The following is a 7,848-nucleotide window of genomic DNA, read 5'->3' as shown; positions in this document are numbered from 1 at the left end:
CTGTGATATCTACACATAGTATTATCAAGCTTCCCTTGTGTGTGGTAGATCACTTTTCTCTTGCTGCTTCAAGAATTCTCTGTCTTTAGCATTTGATAATCTCAATATTAAATGTCTTAGTGCAGGTCTATTTGGGTCTACTCTGGTTGGGATATGCTATGCCTCTTGGATCTGTAATTTTATATATTTCATAAGGGATGGGAAATTTTCAGTGATTATTTCTTCCATTATTGCTTCTGCCCCTTTTCCCTTCTCTTCTCCTTCAGGGACACCCATGGTATGTACTGTACTGGTTTAGATATATTATGTCCCCCAAAACACCATGTTCTTCAATGCAGTCTTGTGGGGGCTGATGTATTAGTGTTGATTAGGTTGGAATCTTTGGATTAGGTTGTTTCCATGGAGATGTGACCACACAACTGTAGGTAATACCTTTGATTAGAGTACTTCCATGGAGGTGTGACCCCACCCATTCAACATGGGTCTTGATTAGTTTACTGGAGCCCTATAAAAGCTCAGACAGAAGGAGCTCAGTGCTGCTGCAGCTTAGAGAGACATTTTGGAGAGTAGCTGAGAGGGGCATTTTTGAGGGAAAATGTCTGCTGGTGAAGTTAAGAGAGGAACCCATACACTTAAATGCACAGGAGCTGGAGAAGCTAGGAGAGGACAAAACACCCCAAGAGCAACATTTTGAAGAACACACATGAGCTGAGAGAGGAGCTGGAACATAATCTGGGATCAGCAGAAGCCAGCCACGTGCCTTCCCAGCTAACAGATATTTTCTGGACACCATTGGCCTTCCTTCAGTGAAGGTATACTTGTGTTTGTACCTTAATTTGGATATTTTCATGGCCTCCAGATTGTAAATTTGTAACCAAATAAATCTCCTTTATAAAAACCAATCCACTTCTGGTATTTTGCATAATGGCAGTATTAGCAAATTGGAATAGATTCTGGTACCAGAGAAGTGGGGTGCTGATGCATTTGCAAATACCAAACATGTTGGAACAGCTTTTTAAATGGATAAGGGGAAGATTCCAGAAGAACTGTGAGGAGCTTGATAGAAAAGGCCTACATTGCTTTGAAGTGACCATTGGCAGAAATATCAACTGTAAAGATACTTCTGATGAAGCATTTAGCAGAAATGATGAATGCATTGTTGCAAACTGGAAGAAAGGTGATCCTTGTTTTAAAGTGGCAGAGAATTTGGCAAAATTGAGTCCTGGTGTCAGATGGAAGTCAGAATTTGAGAGCAACAAGCTGGGATACTTAGCTGAGGAGATCTCTAGAGTATGTTTGAAGGATGTAGCCTGGCTTCTCCTTGCAGCTTATAGTAAAATGTGAAAGGACAGAGATTAGCTGAAAAATCAACTTGGGTACAAAGAAACCAGAAACTGATAATTTGGAAAATTCTGGGCTTCCAGGAAGTGAAATCCCAGAGGCTACAGCCCCATGTGAGGATTTAACCAAGCATGGGATCTGACCACCAGTTCAATACAAGCAAGGATTGGAGATGGAGTTATCTGGAAAAGATTTATGGGAAGTCCTGTTATCTGATGGTTTTGAGCCCTGTAAACTGCATGCCAAGCCTACAGAATTTTTGTGAGGTCTGTGTAGACAGAATCACAGCTGGTCTGGACTGGAGGGGACAGAGAAGGAAAAAATTGAATGAGAAATTTCTTCAAAGACAAAACCATGGAAATTGAGATCTGGAGTCAAGGAATCTCAGACTAGGAGAGCAGAACAACCCATGCACATGGAAAGGGTGAGTTTGCCCCAGAGGCAGATGGTAGGTCTTCCACCTAGATGCTCAGGAAGAGTGCTGCCATCTCAGGAATCAGAGAGGGTGGAGCAATTCCCCAGGGATTGGAGAGAACCTGCCCACCACCCCACTGTTAAGAGATGGGAGAACCTTTATCCAGGAGAGGCAGAGTCCAGTGACACTCCAATGCTTGAGGAGGGTGGGGCCAAAAAAGGTGGCCTCCCCAGTGTGTGGATATGTTGGAATACTCACCCCAGTGTCGAGAATAAAGGGCTGCCACAAAGTCCCTTAGAAAGGGTTGGACTCCTGATATCTCAAGCCCCAAGTATAAAACATAGTTCTATAAATGATTCTCAGATGTTGAAATCTAATGGAGTTTGCCCTGTAGGTTTTCAGAACTGTTTTGGTTCCATGAACTCTGTTTTCCTTTCAGTTTCTCCCAATCACAATGGAAATGTTTATCCTATGACTGTCCCTCCATTGTATATTGTAGGCAAATAACTTGTTCTAGGTTTCAGAGGTCCACAGCTAGATAGGAATTTTGCTTTAAGACAGACCATACCTGTAACTGATTTTGATAAGATCTTGTACTTACCTATGGTTACTGAAATGATTTAAGTTTTTGTATTGTGATGGAATGAATGTATTTTGTATATGGAAAAATCATGTCATTTTGGGGTCCAGGGGGTGGAATGTGCTGGTTTGGATGTATTATGTCCCCCACAATGACATGTTCTTCATTGCAATCTTGTGGGGGCTGATGTACTAATGTTGAATAAGTTGGAATCTTTGGATTAGGTTGTTTCCATGGAGATATGACCCATGCAACTATGGGTAATATCTTTGACCAGATTATTTCCAGGGAGGTGTGGCCCTGCCCACTCAACATAGGTCTTGATTAGTTTACTGGAGCCCTATAAAAGCTCAGACAGAAGGAGCTCAGTGCTGCTGCAGCTTAGAGAGATTTTTTGGAGAGCAGCTGAGAGGGGCATTTTTGAGGGAAAATGTCTGCTGGTGAAGTTAAGAGAGGAACCCATACACTTAAATGCACAGGAGCTGGAGAAGCTAGGAGAGGACAAAACACCCCAAGAGCAACATTTTGAAGAACACACATGAGCTGAGAGAGGAGCTGGAACACAATCTGGGATCAGCAGAAGCCAGCCACATGATTTCCCAGCTAACAGAGATTTTCTGGATGCCATTGACCTGCCTTTGGTGAGGTTATACTCTTGCTGATACCATAATTTGGACATTTTCATGGCCTTCAGACTGCAAATTTGTAACCAAATAAGCCCCCTTTATGAAAGCCAATCCATTTCTAGTATTTTGCATAATGACATCATTAGCATACTAGAAAATGTACATTTATGCATTTCCTGTTGTCATTCAATTTCCTGAGATGTTTCTTATATTTTTCCATTCTTTTCCCTATCTGTTCTTTTGTGTGTAGGATTTCAGGTGTCCTGTTCTCCAGTTCATGAATCTTTTCTTCTGCCTCTTCAAATCTGTCGTTTGTCTCCATTGTGTTTTTCATCACTTATATTGTGCCTTTCATTCTCATAAGTTCTGCCAATTGTTTTTTCAAACTTTTGATTTCTTCCTTATGCTCACCCAATGTCTTCCTTATATCCTTCATCACTTTTGCCATATCTTCCCTCAACTCATTGATTTGATTTTTGAATTGATTTAGCATATTTGTTTGAAGACCTTAAATTAGTTGTTTGAATTCTTTTATCTATCTGAATTTAAGTGAAAGTTTGTCCTTCAAATGGACCATATCTTCATTTCTCCTAGTGTGATTTATAATTTTTTGTTGTCTTGGCTTCAGGTTTCCTTGATTACCCCAATCATATTTTACCAGACTAGACAGGGTCAGGTCTCAGGAGGAGGCTGAATTCAGTATCAGGTTTCCCTGAGGGTGAATCCTAGAAGATTGAGACACCTTCCTGTGAGGGCTCTAGACCCTGTGCTTTTCCTATCCTGCCCAGCAGGTGGCCCTTGTAAGCCCACAGCTCCACATTGGTGTAAAGAGCTGTGGTCCCTTTAATTCTCAGTGGACCCTGTCCTGGCCAAGGGCTAAGGGTGTCAGATGCCAAGTTTACCTCCATTCTGGTTGTTTTTTTCCAGGTCCTGGGGTCTGAATCCTCTGAGGGAGGGCTGCAACTTGAACTGGGCCCCACCCTCCTTTTTTAGTGAAGATACACCATTTAGGGGGTTATCTTCTCCACTTGAATTCCTACTTTGTCTTTCTGACTCTCTTAACTGCACCCTTCCCTGAGTCAGTGCTGACAGTTGAAAATGCCTGAGGCTTTCTCTAATGAGCAACTTAGAGTGAGAGAAAAAATAGGGAAAAAGAGAGAAAGCCCATTTTCAGAGCCAGTCCCCAGCCCCTGAGTTTTGCTGGTCAACCAGTATTGGTGCCCAGTTCTCTCTGACCCTTTTCTTGGGACACAGACATTTTCCAGCATTCTGAATTCAGCTGTCTCCATAAGTGTCTGTTTTTATTTATTTATGTATTTTTTTCTATCAGCCCTGCTTTCTCTCTGCTGGAAGGAACCTCAGTTTCCTTTCCTGCTTTGTCTGGGATTATCTGTGCTTGTGTCTTGTATTCAGTAGTCCAAATTTGTTAATTAAAACTACAAATGGAGCCTGGTTGCATTGCTTTCCCTATAACCTGCTTCTTTTTGCCACACAGAATCATTTCTTCTCAGCCTTCTTTGCCCATGGGGGAAGGGTGCCAGCTCCAAGTTTGGAGAGCTTTACTTACAATTCTCTGCTGTGATCCCAGCTGTTCCACCCATTCCAGGCTGGTGTATGATGTGTGTCCATTCATGAATGTCTCCTAACAGTTGTTCCAGATTATTTACTGGTTATTCCTGGTTATTTATTAGTTGCTGTACAGGACTAATTAAATTCCACATCTCTCTATGCCACCATCTTGCCCTGCCTCTCCCACAGTCTCTTTGTTACCTATTCTTGTAAGTGACATTATGTCACTTTTGCTGTATTCTATTGTTTAGAAGTGTGTCACTAGTTTAGGACAATTCTTAAGTGGAGCAAATGGCACAAGGGTGTGAATACCAGGAGGCAGGAATCTTTGGGAGCCATCTTAGAGGCTGTCCACTACATATGACTACATTGTTGTCACTGGATGAAAGAGCTCCAGACCCTCTCTGGAGCCAACTGATTGCTATATATAGATTTATGGATATTTAAGGCTCTCATCTCATAATCATCGCAAATATTGTGATTTGGTCAACTTTAGTATTCCAGCACTAACTGTATATATTTCTAAATTGGTTTGCTTTCCTAGTATAAGACATTCTGAATTGTCATTCTGAGTCTTTTGAATAAACAAAGCTTGAGTTTTCCAGAATTTATGGTTGCCAGAAATTTTATTATACATTAACAAAACTGAAATTCCTCAGTCCTATAAGGATGCCATGTCCCAGAGAGAGCTCTTTTAGGCTTTGAAGATACCAATGAAGTCAATCAAAGGAGTCAGCAAATTAGCCTGAGTTAAAGTTTTAATCAGTTGAGAGAAGCAAAGCTAAGAAAGTCATTATTTTATTTTTGGTTCAAATCTTAGTTTTCATGGCAACAAGTCATGAAAAGAGTATGGAGTTTTGAGAAATTTTTGTACTTTGCATAACCAGGAGCTCACCCAACTTGGCAGGACATAAAATTTCCACATAGTTTTAAAATGTCTTTCACATTTTTTATTTCATGTGATGTAGGTGGAACATTCATGGCTTTCTCTCCTTTCCTACTAGAGTAACCAGGTATGAATATACAATTCATATAAATGCACTGTGGAGTCCAAATAAGTCCTATTTTATACACTCAAGTGTCTCCTTACTGAGGCTGAAGACAACCTGTCTCAACAGTTTTGCACTGCTAAAGTCTTATATAATATTTCAGTCAAGTAATTTCAAGCCCTGTTGCATGGATATAATTTTTATCAGTTTTTCTTATCCCATCTCTTAATGCTGTACATAGGTTTAATTGGGTGTCTCATAATTACCTAAGTTTTGCTTTCTGGAAATGTGCTCTGTCCTCACATATTTGAATTTTTTTCACAAATTTGCTATCAACTTTATCTACACAAATACTGTAATACGCAACTATGTATTTGAAAAGTATCAATGATTATATATAACATAGGAACATTAGTATCTAGTTTCATGGATTTTTGAGTTCCAAGGTAATTGGACCTTAGCAACTGGAAACTTGTCATTGACTACAACTGAGAACTCAATTATTTTAAAAGAAATAATGGGGACATTTACCTGTTTGAGTGCTTTTACCAACTTCAAATAATCTATTTTACTTAAATATATATCATGCATGAATTGTCATTTTTTTCTTCTAATGTATAAAAACCAAAACAGTCTCTCTTTAAAAATATATTTAACTCCTGTCTTAATTCATTTCTTATTCTTAATTGCTTTCATTTTGGTATTTTCTGAACCAGTAATTAATGCAAGATTTCTTTGAAGAATATTACATAAACACTTATCTTCAAATTCTTGCTTTTAAGAAAAAGATCATACAATTTAGAAGAGTTGTAATTCTTAATTTTCTTTTCAAAACAGTTTCTCTACTAGTATTAGCCATGTGCTGGATTAGCCAAAAATCTCTGCACACCTCTGATCTAGACTTGTGACTACCATTTATGTTATGGATGTATGGCTTTGCATTCAAGACACTTGACAGTTTGTCCTCCTCCAATTTCTTCAATGTCCCCAGTTCAAGTGCTTGCTGCTTTTTGGGCTACAATTCCAGAAGAACAATACATTGTTAAGAGAGCCTTACAATGACTTTAAATCTAATATCACTTTGATCTAAATTTACACTATTGTTTACTTTAATGGACCAATTAAATATTCAATAAGATGAATACAAAGAAGTTACCACCTCTTCACTATTGACCTGGCTCACTCATAATTAAACAGAATGACATTAATAGTTTGTTTTGATTGAAAACTATGAAAACAGAAGCCACATTTTCTCAGTGGCATTACAGTTGTCAAGAAAATTCAAGGTCATAAGATTTTTCCTAGATTGTATTAAGAAATTAATGTAGTTTCATCACAACTAATTTACTAATTTACTTTCTAGGTTAACTAAGAATATGAAGAGGTGATACTTTTTCTTTGAAACTTGCAATCTCTACATACATGATTTTGAGAATAATTTAATATGTTAACTTCAACATACAACTATATTCTGATGTCATCATTTTAAATTTAAAGAGATGGTTCCTTACAAGAACAAAGTGACCCACAGGCCATGAGGTTGGTTTTTCCTTTTTCCTTTTTTTTTTTTTTTTGTTTAAACAAATGTGCACCATGAAGTTTCAACAAGTAAGGCAAATGCCATGAATATGAAAGCTTCAGTTTGCAATATATCACATTTAGTATCTAGGGGATGTGAATTACACAGAAGTGGTATTCATTCCAATTAAACAATCAGGTAACATTATACAACTTAGTTTGCAGCATCAAAATTGTCCATTTAAGTTTCTTTTTTCTTTATGATCAAAGGTCCCACATTGTTTCCAGCCTCCTCATTGTGTTTTGTGTGAGACCCATCACAGAGTGAGAACTTTTTGGACCTCCAACAATGGCAGTACACAGCTTTATCTTCCAAATTCTTTGTGTCAAAAGCATGTAGTACCTTGGGGTTGTCTTTCTGGATGTGAAGGTTTACCAGCGCTTTGTTGCAATGATCTTTAATGTAAAATCCTTTGTATGCTAGATAACCAATTGCAGCTGTTTCAGCAGCAATGGTAACTGTTGCAATCCATTCAACTCATATACTGGAATTGGAAGTCAGACTCATGGCATCTTTTCTTGCAAGGCATGTGCACAGGATACTGAGCACAAATGGGGCTTGCAAGGACAGCCAGAGTCAAGGTGCAAGAGGCATACTCTCACCTTTTGCATTTATGCCTAAAATCTTTTGTTTTTGTGATTCAGTCACGCTCCTTTAGCTGGTGATTAAACATACTGCTGATATTTCCATTAACATGTTTTCCTGGGTGTGTGTGTTAGTTGTGAATATTTATGAGCTTATCTGATCAG

The 7,848-nt window shown here is 38.7% G+C and overlaps 1 pseudogene; it reads right to left on the bottom strand.

The window, feature by feature from the left end:
* Nucleotides 1–7,279: 7,279 nt before the first annotated feature.
* On the bottom strand, nucleotides 7,280–7,606 carry LOC119521999 (annotated as a pseudogene).
* Nucleotides 7,607–7,848: the final 242 nt, after the last annotated feature.

The sequence above is a fragment of the Choloepus didactylus genome, chromosome X, assembly GCF_015220235.1.
Source record: "Choloepus didactylus isolate mChoDid1 chromosome X, mChoDid1.pri, whole genome shotgun sequence".
In the NCBI taxonomy this organism is placed as follows: Eukaryota; Metazoa; Chordata; class Mammalia; order Pilosa; family Megalonychidae; genus Choloepus; species Choloepus didactylus.
The sequence above is the reverse complement of the archived record's forward strand: the minus strand, read 5'-3'. Positions and strand labels throughout refer to the sequence as shown.